Here is an 11571-nt window from a genome sequence, read left to right as displayed (position 1 = left end):
CGGGACGAAGGAGAAGTTCACGAGGAGGAAAGCCTTGCAAACTAGGAGGAAGAGGGTTAAAGCCTGGGGAAGGGGGTGGAGGATGGGGGCGCACCCTTAAAATGCTTGGGACTTTTCCTAGCAAGAAAGTGCTTGTGCTTCTTGGAGATCCAGATGTTACTTGCAACAGATGCTTCCCGCATTTTCTTGCACTGGTGGTGCACCCAGTCAGAGGCAGTGGAGTGAAAAGTTCCTGAGGAGGCGCTGAGCCTGCTTTTGACAACCCTTTCTAAATCGAGTCCAGGCCGAAAGTAGGCATCCTTGGCTGACTTTTGAGCTCATTAAAACTTATGTTGTTGTTTTTTAAAACCTGATCAGGCACATTAACTTACAGTATCTCACTAAATGCACGGATAGAGCGAAAGTATTTAAAATTAGTTAAGTATGAAACGTGTTTCTAAAAGGGAAAAATAAAACACGTTACTTGGTGCTGGAATATTTTTGTGCTGTTAAGCACCATTTTCTTTAATTGTTGAGCAGTTTTTCTTTGTAAATGACAAGATGCAAACATCAAGCAGCTGTCTGTATATTTTTCTCACTTCATATACTGCAGCAAACTATAACATGATCTGGCTGGAGGCTTTTTTCACAAGTTGGTCTGCCCTTTAGGGAGAACTTGCTTGCCTTCTTTGGCAGTTCAGAAATGACCTAGCCATGTGGTATGTGCAAATAGATACTCATAGGTAATCCTATAAACAGTTCAATCTTTACATCTTCTCCGAGACTTATGTTCAACACACATTCACACACCACATTGATTGTAGGTATGAACTTAGAGAAAACCTGTTTTAGGCCATCAGATTTATTTCTTAGGCATATTTTCTTGCTCACTTTAATTTTAAAAATAGTAATTCTTGCCTTAATTCTAGTTTGTTGTGATGAACATACAAATGTGAATCAGCAATGATGTGTATGGGAGTTTGTTTTTTTCTTAAGATGTCATATTTACACATATTTCCTTTGTATCAGTTATGCCTTGTATTGCTCAAATGATTGCGCTGATTTCTCTCTAACCATATTCTTTCACAGGCACTGTGAAGACACTGTTTCATTCCCAGACTGGGTGGAGCAACATTAAAATATTAACAGGTGCAATTACATAGACTAGGATATTAGGTATGCTATTTGTGATGATAAAGTACAAAATGGTCATTCTTGAGCTTTTAACCTGCTAACTTGTAGAATAGATTAGAAGCAAAAAGAGTATACACTGTCACACAAAGAACATAGATATCAGGGTACAAGATACAAAAAACTATTATTCATAAACTGTAAATAAAGTGGTGTCTAACTTTGAAAATTATTTTGACATAAAAAGATAAGAATTGGGACAAAGTCATTTATACTGTGAATTAAATTATTTTATGCTATTTTGCTTTTATGTACACTAATATGTTACAAAAATCAAATACATAAGATTCCTTGAAAATAATTTTTCCTATATAAATTATGCAGTATTGCCTATTCTGTTATAATAAATGAACCAAATTTGAAAGTTCTTCTTAAGTTCCAAGGATACTGAACCATGGAAAGCAAAGATGTCATAAAAAAGAAAATGTCTGTGTGCTCATTTGTCTATCTGCCAAATAAAATTTTCATGTGTTCCAAAACAGGAGAAATTTGAGGTCCAGTTTTGGTTTTTAGGGCATCAATACTCTTAGCCGAAACTCTTTACAACCTCACAACAGCTGTGCATTAAGAAAAGGCAGGTGGCCATTGATCTTACTAACCAACCTTCAGGTTAAGCTTTTAACAAAGTAAGTTTTTTAACCATTTCTTTTTCATATGTATCAAAATATAAATTTACATTTAATTTCACCACATCTTATGTTTGAATTGTGTTATACTTTCGCTCTTGTGGGTTATTTGACCTAAAGATGAAAAATGCCAGCACATAGGAAATAGAATAATCTGATGTGTGGATAAATTATGGAAAAAGAAGTTGAAATAGAATTATAAGTTTGATGGACTTTATATTATCAAGTCTTGATTCTGAGCACCTAGAAAATGGTGTAATTTGGTCAATGTTATCTGTATGGGGTATTTTCCTTGTGGCCACAGTAATATCTATGATCACATGTATATCTAATAAGAAACTGAGAGACGCTCAGAAAAAAGTTTGTGGGTCTGTACATTCAATTTCCTCTTTCCCCCTTTAAATCCTCTCTAGTATATGGTCTTGTTTCAGTTTTAAAACTTTCACTAGGAGGCAGCAGTGAGATTGTTGGGAATTAAAAAAGACCTTGGCAGCAGCAGACTGACTTGACTTTCTCTCTCTCAGATAAAATAGGGGGGAATGTGGCCCCAAAGAAAGAAAAAAATCAGAGTGAAGTAAGTGGTTTTCCTCCATTGTTTCAACCTCCTCTGTCCTCACTGGATTTTCACCCAGATGGTTGCCTACAGTATTCTCCTAGAACCGTGGTGGTAATAAACCAAGGCCTAAGGAAGCAAACCGAGAGGATATTGGATGATGCCTTCAAAGTGGAGGGCCCATGTGCATTGCAGGTAATCCCACCTGGAACAGTGGGAGCAGGCAACTATAGTAAGAGATCTTTGGAGTTCTGTTCTTAAGAGAATGCATTGAAAGAATTCATAAGCATTCATATCTGCATAGAAGAATAATACAGAGGAGCAGATATGGCTCAAGTGGTTGAGCTCCTGTTTCCCACATAGGAAGGTCTTGGGTTCAATCCCTGGTACCTCCTAAAAAAATAAAAAAATATGTATGTATACACTGTTTGACTGATTAAGGAGGAATTGAGGAAACTGTGACAATGGCCAACCTTCCACCTGCTCCTATTAGCCTCCCTAAGGGGAAAAATCCCAAATAAACAATGCATAGTCCACACAAAACCTGAGAGATGAGAAGAAATTTTGAGTTAGATAGTCATGGCAAGAATGAACAGCTGCAGAATTGGCCCTTTACTGCCTCTTGCTAAATGTCCATCTTTTTTTGAGATTTCCATCCCTTTATTCCCAATCTATGTGCCTGCCAGACTTGGAAAGTGGGAATGTGCATATTATTTATGGAGAACGCCTTTCTGCATTTCTCCTTAGCGGTGCTTAGGCAGGCTTGCATTGCCAAAAGGAGCTTTACTTAGATGACAGGGGACAAGAAAATCAAATTCAAACACAGCCTTCTGCCCTCCCCTGACACTTCCCCCAAAAAAAACTAAGGCGGGGGGACAGTACAAATAATACAAGATAGACAACTTCACAAAGTACAGATTTCAGATCCCAAGAATCCCATGAAAACACTGGAGAGCTTTACTGAGATTTAAATGCCTTCTCCTAGGATAAGTGCTTTTTATTTTTTTTAAGTAAAAGGGAGCTCAAACAAAACCAGAAATGAATGATGAGGGTTGGACAGTCAAGATGTCATGTGGCCTGTGTAATGGAAATTCCTTCTACCCTGTAGTTTTTAAAGGAGGAGACTGGGGTCTGATATGATGATATGAAGTGAACCAAATTTGCATGCTCTGGTCGATTTTGAGAAATTCTAAAACGTCAGCAAAGTGGTAGGTAGATAATCCTTGTTCCTGGCTCGACAAAAGTCACTCTACCTGACCATCCTCCCTTCCAGCTCAGATTGCGCAGTCCCGTCATGTTCCTCCCACACAGATTCAGTTTCCTGTTTAAGGATTGCTCTACTTTAGAGCTCATTTGTGGAGCAGTTTGATTATTTTATAGCTATCATTTGTTGAATTCTTATTATCATATACATTTGACATACATTATCTTCTGTAGCTTTCAGGAGAGCCTTTTGAGGTAAGCATTATCAGTTCCGGCTTTCAGACGGGGGGACCAAGGCTTAAAGCAGATGAGTAATTTGCCCAAACTCACACAACTGTTAGTGGAAGAAATAGTATTTGAATAAGCTGCACGGAGCTGAACCACTCTCACTTGAGTCCCAGGATTCAGAAGGGCTCAGCCCTTTTCTGGCTCACATTCCCAGTTCCACCAACTTCCTCCAGCTTTCTGTGACTCACCTAGTGCCCCACTCCCACGCTGAGGGACTGCTCTGTTGCGTTCTCCCTAATCAGGTGTCCCAAAGCCACATCAACACCCCAAATCAAAAGAGGGAGTCTCTCAAAGGCCTCTGCAGGCTGTTCTGCTGCCTGTCCTTCCTTAGCTCCTGTGGTTCCTCAGCTTAGATTTGGGTCTCAGCTGCAGTCACTGTCCCTCACCTCCTGGGCCTCACACCACAGACACTCAACAGTCATCATCCAGCCCAGAGTGAACCCAACTCAAGCCCTTTCTCTAACCGCTGAAGGCTGCTGAAAGAAATTTTGTAACAATGATATCTAATCTCAGTCTTTATCTACCCTCTTCCCCCTACACTGGTTGTGGTTGGTCCCTCACTCCTTCCTCTCCACTCTCCACCCCTGCTCCCCGCCCTTCTTCCTCTTCCTTCCTCCTTCCCTTTCTACCTTTCTTTTGTGGACCCCAAGTTTACAAAATAGGTGTAATCTCAACCTGTGATTCATGATACACTCTCATACCTGGTCCATCAGTGGCTCATTTTTATTGAGTTAGGTGTCTTTAATAATGTAAATAAGCACCCATTAATCCACTATTCCAAAGAAAAGTTGCTGTAAACTCCATCTAAACAAATGCTCTCCCTGCTGAGCCATCCACTTGCCTCCCCCAACCAAATGTAATAATTTTGATTTCTTTTATTATCCTTTTATGTAGTTGGATGCCATCTTCATAAAAATTTTTAAAAATTTTTGTTTAAATGATAAAGGTTATGTAAGTTAAAGTTGTATATAATTTCTTTTACTATTCATTTAATTACATTGGCTTCATCCCTATTCCCTGCACATCACTGTAGTTTATTTATTTTAGGTGCTATCTAATATTCCGTTGTGTAAATACACCAAGATTTCTTTGTTTACTGTCCTATTGATGGGTTGTTTCCAGTTTTCAGATTCTGTGAATGGGCTGCTGTAGACATTCTTGTTTGTGTCTACTATTGCACATGTGCAGAGATTTAACAGGCAAAAAGCTGTAAAAATGTGAAACCCACCCTCTTCTGGTATAGACTCCCCTCCAGTTTCGATTAGCTTCTGATTTTTCTCCAGACCTTCAGAGAGTACTTTTTAAAAAATTTTGTCCAATTTATAGTAATTATCTGTGAGAGGGTTGGCCTTATAGGAGCTATTTCTCCATGACCAGAATCCACTTTAAATGGATTTTGTATATATGGTATGAGACAGAAGTCAAGTTTCATTTCTTTCCACGTGGATGTTCAATTTTCTAGAACCTTTAATTTAAAAAAACTGCCTTTTTGCCCTGCCCACTAGTACTACCTCTACCATAAATAAAATTGATATTGGTGTTAGTTTCTAAGCTCTCTATTTTGGTCTATATTTTTCAGTTTTTCTATCTTTGTACCAATATTGCACTATCTTAATTCTGGTAGAGTGAGTCCTCCCACCTTCTTTTTCTTCAAAATTATTTTGGTTACTCTTTGCCTTTGCATTTCTGTATAAATTTTAGGAAAAAAAAAACCTGCTGGAATGTAATTTAAGATTACCTTGAATCTATAGATCCAATATAGGGAAACTTGACGTCTTTACAATGCTGAATCTTCTAATCCATGAACCTGCTATCTCTCCATTGATTTTGTAGTTCTTAAATTTCTCTCTGGTAGAATTTGTATGCATCTAATATTTCTACGTTTTAAAAACTATTTCCTAATATTAGTGTGTTTTAACATTCTCAGCTACTAAAACACATGCCATATAATGGGTTGGGTTAACAACAGGGATTTATTAGCTCACAGTTTCAGAGATTAGAGGCTTACTTCCTCCCAGAGTTGGTATCTTCTGGCTGGTTGGTACTCTTTGGGGTTCCTGGGTTTCCTGGCTTGTGTACACACAGCAATGTCTTCTTTCTCTTCAGAGTTCCATTCCATTCTGGTTGTGCCCTCTGCCTTCTCTTTCAATTTCCAATTTCTTTTGATTATAAGGACTTCAGCCATATTCAGTTAAGGCCCTCCATCCTTAAGGTTGAGCACACCTTAACTAATAACATTTTCAAAGGTCCTATATACAGATGGGTTCTGTGGTGGCTTGGAGTTTTATACCCCAGAAAATATGTTCTTAAATTCAATCGATTCCTGTATGTGTGAACCCATTAGTTTTGATTAGGTTACTTCACTTAAGATGTGGCTCAACTGCATCAGGATAGCTCTTAATCCTATTACTGAAGGCTTTATAGAGAAGGCCATAGGGAGAGAAAGCCAGAAGGAGCATCCAGAAGCTGAAAGTTAGCAGAATCTGAAAGAACGGAGAAACCATGAGAGGTGGCCATGTACAGAAAAGCCAAGCACCTGAGGATCATGGGTAGACAGCCTCAGAATGCCACAGTCATCTGGGAGAAAAGCATCACCTTGATGACACCTTGATTTTGGACCTCTTCTAGCTTCAAAACCATGTGCCAAAAAATTCCCATTGTTTAAGCCAACCCATTGCATGGGGTTTGTTTTAGTAGACAGGAAACTAAGGTTCACCCCCACACGTCTACCCACAGGACGGGTTGGGACCTGGACATGTCTTTTGCAGGGGATGTGATTCAAGCCTCAAAATGGTGTGCTTATGTATGTATGTAATGTATGTATTTATGTATTTATGTATGTAAAAAATTAACATATTTTTAATACTGGATCTTTTTTAAAAGATAGTATCTTTTTAAGAATTTTATTTTCTAACTGTTGCTGATATAAAGAAATACAGTTGATTTCTGTAGACTGACAATAAATGGCAAACTTACTAAAATCATTTTTAGTTAAAATAATTTATTTGTGGATTCTTTTAGATTTCCCACATACAAAATCCCATCATCTATAAACATTGAGAATTTTTTTTCTTCCTTCCAGTCCTTATATATATTTTTTTCCTTTTTTTTCCTCTCACATTACTGTACGGTCTATAATCTTCAGTTGATTGTCAAAGAGAAGTCATGATGCTGTGTATCCTTGTCTTTCTCTGATCTCAAAGAGAAGGTTTTTAAAACATTTCCCCATTAAGTAACATGTTATAGAACCATTTTTATCAGGTTAAAGAAGTTTCTTTCCATTCCTGGTTCACGCAGGTTTTTATCACAAAATGAATACTGTTTTATCACTTTTTCAGTATCTATTTAAATAATTATATGGTTTTCTCATTTATTCTGTTAATGTGGTGAATTACACTGATAAATTTTCCATATTTCCTGGAATAAATCCAATAAATGCATCTTATAAATTATGATGTATTATCCTTTTAAAATTATAGATTCTGTGTACTATTTTTTTCAGGATTTTTATTTTATCATCTTCACTTGTGAATGAAATTAGCTGGTACTTTTTCCTTTCTCATAATGTCTTCATGTCAGGTGGTAGATTTTGCTGGCTTCATAAAATATGTTGGAATTATTCTCCCCCCCCCCCCCGGCTGTGGCAGAGTTTGTGTAATATTGGTATTATTTCTTCCTCAAATATTTAATACAATTTTCTAATGAAGGGGTTTGAATTTGCATCTTTTCTTGTAGGAGTATATTTAATTAAAATTCAATTACCATAATAGCCATATGCTTATTCAGCTGTTTCATTATTTCTTGTCCAATTTTAACGTTAAATTTATAAATATAAAGTTTTCATAATATCCTCTTATTGCCTTTTTAAAATATACTTTTTAATTTTTTTAAAAATAAACTTTGATTTGCATAAATGTTACACAAAAAATATAGGGGATTCCCATATGCCCGGCTCCCTAACCCTCCCACATTTTCCCACATCAACAACATCCTTCTTTAGCGTGGTACATTTGTCATAATTAATGAACACATCATGAAGCATTGCCACTAAGTGATGATTATAGTTTACATTGTAGTTTACGCTCTCTCCTGCACATTTTTGCAAGTTATTACATGATATACAAGGGCCTGTATCTGTCATAGAAATGTCATTCAGGACTATTCCCAAGTCCCAAAAATGCCTCCAAATTACACCTATGTTTCCCTCTCCTTCCCCTCAGAACCTCCAGTGGCCACTGCCTTCACATCCATGACAAAAGTTCTTCCATTGCTAGGATCACAAGAAGTCTACAGTAGAAAAACTATAAGTCTACTCTAGTCCATCATCCATTCCCCAATCCTGAGGATTTGGTGATGAAGATGCCCACTCTACTTCTAATTGAGAGGGGGCTTAGGTCCCATGGGGCAGATGGATGGGACTTTCTTGCTTGCAGTTGCAGAATCTCTCTGTTGCTTGGGATGGTCATTGTCCATCATCATCTCCTTGTTAATTGTCCTGGGTGAGTTCAATGAACTGGCGAGTAGGTGTTGCAACTCTGTTGAGATTCAGGGCCCAACTGGCACATGCACAGCCCAAAGATTTAAGTCTCTTGGACATACAACTATCAACTCTAGTACTAACTATAGGTTCAAATAGAGGGGCAGCAGAACCACGTGTAGGGAAAACAGAAGTGAGTCCAAAACTATCAGCATCATGGTTAGTAGTAATGTTTCAATATTTGTACATCAATTGTAACAAATATACCATTCACATGTAAAATGTTAGTAATAGGGGGAAGGGAAAAAGGTAGAGGATGTTGGGTATATGGGAACCACCTATATTCTGTATGTGACTTTCCTATAACCTAAAGCATCTTTGAATAAAATGAAAAAAAATTAGACTCTAGGCAAATAAATGGAAACAAATGTCACTGTGCATATAAGACAACAGATATTACAGTGATGAAAGGCATAATGTTAAAAAATTTTTAATTTTATTTATTTTTCACTATTCCAAACTTAAAAAAAAATTTTTTTTTTTTGGTATTTTACTCATTTTTAAAACCATCATATAATATCATTTTCCTATTAATTGTATTTGGTTATTTTGTTGGTTTCAGTTTTGAAGAAGTTTTGCATCAAAGAAGAGTTACAACTGTGGCAGGGGAGGATCATTGCTGTGGAGTGTCAGAGAGGTGGGATGCATGGGAGGAGGGTCACCTGGGACATACCTATAAGGCATATAAATGTGTTCAAGTGTTCACGGAGCATTGTCACAGGGTGGAGATCCACACAGTAACCAAAGAAATATTGAATTCCCATCCTGGAGAGCTCTGCCACATTCCCTAATGGGACAGCAAGGATCCCCTGAGTACAGGGGCAGGGACTAGTGAAGGAGGATGGACCATTGAAAGGTCCTTGATTGTGATGACTGTACTTATGAACCTTTACTTTTGAAATTGAAACTTAGCATAGAATTATAGGGTGCCTAAGCATTACCTCCTGAGAGCCAACTTGTTGCTCAAATGTGGCCTCTCTCTAAGCCAAAGCTCAGTGGATAAATGCATTACCTTCATCCCAGTGTGAGACATGACTCCTGGGGATGAGCCTTCCTGGCACAAAGGGATTACTACCAAGGACCAACTAGCAATGCAACTGGAAAAAGACCTTGACCAAAAGGGGGTAAGGGTAAAGACAAATGAGTTTATATGGCTAGGAGACTTCAAAGTGAGTTGGGAGGTCATTTCAGAGGTTATGCTTATGCACATCTCAGCAGGAATTTATAGACTGCCAAAGTAATAGTACCTTAATCAGGGGGCTCCTAAGGGCTCTGGAGACATCCACACACTATAGGAAGGACAGACAACCCAGGAGTTTGGCATCCTGCCCGTGGGTCCTACTTTGGAATTTATGCTCCCATGTGATAGTCTTATTACCTGTCAAAATATATCTGCATCTCTAATGATGACTTCACTTTCATTCCTGATATTACTTACTTTTGTCATTTCTCTTTATCTCCTAATTTTCTCACAAAAGGTTTATCAGTTTTTTATTGATCTTTTTATTTTTATTTTTTTAATATTTTTTTCTCTCCCCTCCCCCCGCAAGTTGTATGTTTTCTGTGTCCATTTTGCTGCATGTTCTTCTTTGTCCGCTTCTGTTGTTGTCAGCGGCACAGAAAACTGTGTCTCTTTTTGTTGCATCATCTTGCTTCATCAGTTCTCCATGTGTGCAGCACCATTCCTGGGCAGGCTGCACTTTCTTTCGTGCTGGGCGGTTCTCCTTACGGGGCGCGCTCCTTGTACATGGGGCTCCCCTATGCGGGGGGACACCCCTGTGTGGCACGGCACTCCTTGCACGCATCAGCACTGCACATGGGCCTGCTCCACATGGGTCAAGGAGACCTGGGGTTTGAACCGCGGACCTCCCATGTGGTAGACGGACGGCCTACCACTGGGCCAAGTCCACTTCCCTATTAATCTTTTTAAACAGTCAGCTTTTGGCTTTGTTTTCCCTCTTTGTTGTGTATTTGTTTTCTAGTTCATTAATTTCTGCTCTTTTCCTTATTATTTTCTTTGGATTTAATTGACTATTCTATTACTACTTGAGATGGCTACTTAGCTTATTGAGTTCTGCCTTTCTGTTTATCCAATATGTACATTTTCTTTTAGTTATATGTTATAACTTTTCATATATTTGTTATTTTTTATCATTCAGTTAAAATAATTTTAGTTTCCATTGTAATTTTTCCTTGAGCAATGGATAATTCAGAAGCAGATTTCTTAATTTCCAAGTATTCAGGGATATTTTAGTCATTGTTTTGCTTCTCATTTCTACCTTACTTGCATCGTGGTCAAAAGACATGTTCTGTACAATGTTAATAATCCCTTTGAGGTTTGCTTAATGGACAATTATGTGGTCAATTTCTGTAAACGTCGTGTTTGTACTTTAAAAAAAATATATTTTGCAGTTTTGAGGTACATAATTAGGTGAAATTGCTAATTGTATTATTCTAACTACTTTTTTTGTCTTCTTATTCTGTCATTTACTGAGAGAAGTGTGTTACTAAATCCTGGTTTGACTGTGAAGTTTCTAATTATCTTTTGTTCTGCATAATATTGCTTTATATATTTAGAGGCCATGTTACTGGGTGCATGCAAACAGGGTTTTTTATATCTTCCCAGCAAAATAGTCCTTTTCATTATTTATAAAGTGCTCCTCTTTAATTCTATTAAGGATTTTTTACCTTAAAGTCTACTTTATCTGATATTAATATAGTGACACCAACTTGGTTTTGGTTAGTGTTCCCATGCTTATGTTTTCCCATACTTATATTTTCAACCTTTCTCTATATCTTTATTTATTAATTCTCTTATAAGATACACAGTTGAATTTTGTTTTCTTTTTTAAAGTCTAGTCTGAAAATCTTTAATTTTAATTGGAGCACTTATTCCATTTACATGTATGTAATTACTGTTATAGTGGAATTTATTTTTGCCATTTTACTACATGTTTTGTATTTGTACTTTTTTCTCTTCTTTTGGTTGACTGTGCATCTTTTATCTTAACATTTTCCCCTCTGTTAGTTTGAAAGTAAATACTTTTATTAACTACTCTATTTAGTGGTTACCCTAAAGATTACAATATGGATCTTTATTTATCAAAGTCTAGTATTAATTGGACGTTTTCCATCTTTCTAGACAATGCAAAGATCTTAGAACCCTGTGTGAGTACTTAATGAGTGCTACCACA

Source organism: Dasypus novemcinctus, chromosome 15 (assembly GCF_030445035.2).
Source record: "Dasypus novemcinctus isolate mDasNov1 chromosome 15, mDasNov1.1.hap2, whole genome shotgun sequence".
Taxonomy (NCBI): Eukaryota; Metazoa; Chordata; class Mammalia; order Cingulata; family Dasypodidae; genus Dasypus; species Dasypus novemcinctus.
This window is presented reverse-complemented; position numbering follows the sequence as displayed.